General features: G+C 49.5%; 1 pseudogene; it reads right to left on the bottom strand.

Annotated features, from left to right (window-relative positions):
* Window positions 1–908, bottom strand: LOC137157930 (putative olfactory receptor 10D4; annotated as a pseudogene).
* Window positions 909–1,233: the final 325 nt, after the last annotated feature.

Below are 1,233 nucleotides of genomic sequence, written 5' to 3'. Positions count from 1 at the left end.
TCAACGTGCAGTCGTCTGAGCCCCTCTCATTTTCCTCAGAACCCTTTTCACCTCCTTGTTCCTCAGGGTGTAGATAACCGGGTTCAGCATGGGAGTGACCACATCACCCAAGAGCTGCACAGCGGTCACCACCACTTTGCTCAGCCGTGGCTGCATATAGATCAGGGTGAAAGGCCCAAAGAACAGTGTCACCACCATCAGATGTGAGGCGCAAGTGAAGGCTGCTTTGCGTCGCCCCTCGGCTGAGTTAATCTTCAGGATGGAGTGGACGATGTGGACGTAGGATGCAAGGATGAGGAAGAAGCAGATCATGGGCACCACCCCAGTGTTGGTAAAGGTCACGGTCTCGATGACGTACGTGTCTGCGCAGGCCAGCTTGGCCACGGGGAAGACGACACAGAAATAATAGTTCACCGCATTGGGCCCGCAGTAGGGCAGGGTGAAAGTCAGGCTAGTGAGAATGGTGGCGTGAAAGGAGCTGGTGACCCAGGTGCCGGCAGCCAGGATGGCGCACACCCTCCAGGTTATGATTATCAGGTAGCGCAGCGGGTGGCAGATGGCCATGATGGTGCAGAGCAGGCACTTGGTGCTACCTAGGAACTGGTAGGAGAAGACCTGGGACATGCACCCTCCCAGCGAGATGGTTCTACTCTTGGTCCAGAGACTGACCAGGAATTTGGGGGTGCTTATGGAGGTGAATCCAAGGTCCACAACGGAGAGATTGCAGAGGAAGAAGTACATGGGGGTGTGCCGGCGGGAGTCAGTGAGGATGGCTGAAAAAATGAGCAGGTTGCCCAGGAGGGTGTAGAGGTAGAAAGCTAAGAAGCTGATGAAAAGGAGGGTCTCATGGCCTTTGGTGTTGGGATCCCTAAGAGAATGAATTCTGACACCACAGCGTGATTCTCCATTTCCATGCGAGACGGAGTCATTCCTCGAAGTATAGAGAGAATGCAGCCAGATTAGCAATCTCAATAAATCATGATTTGTTTATTCCTTTGTACCCCACAAGTTTTACTCTCAAATTGTAAACCTTTCTAACCCACATACGTTTGGTGGAAGTGAGTGGAGAATCAGGACTCATATTTGGTTGATTCTATCAATTCTATTTTCATTTCTTCTTTTCTATTCAACTATCTTCTATTCTATGCAGTTCTTATAGCTCATCCATCATCGTGGTATCAGAGAGCCAAAGAAAAATTAATAAAAGAAAAGAAAATTATCATGAATTGGAAC

This window comes from Emydura macquarii, unplaced genomic scaffold (assembly GCF_026122565.2).
Source record: "Emydura macquarii macquarii isolate MOO-44397 ecotype Brisbane River unplaced genomic scaffold, CSIRO-AGI_Emac_v2 contig_1630, whole genome shotgun sequence".
Lineage (NCBI taxonomy): Eukaryota > Metazoa > Chordata > Testudines > Chelidae > Emydura > Emydura macquarii.
This window is presented reverse-complemented; position numbering and strand designations above follow the sequence as displayed.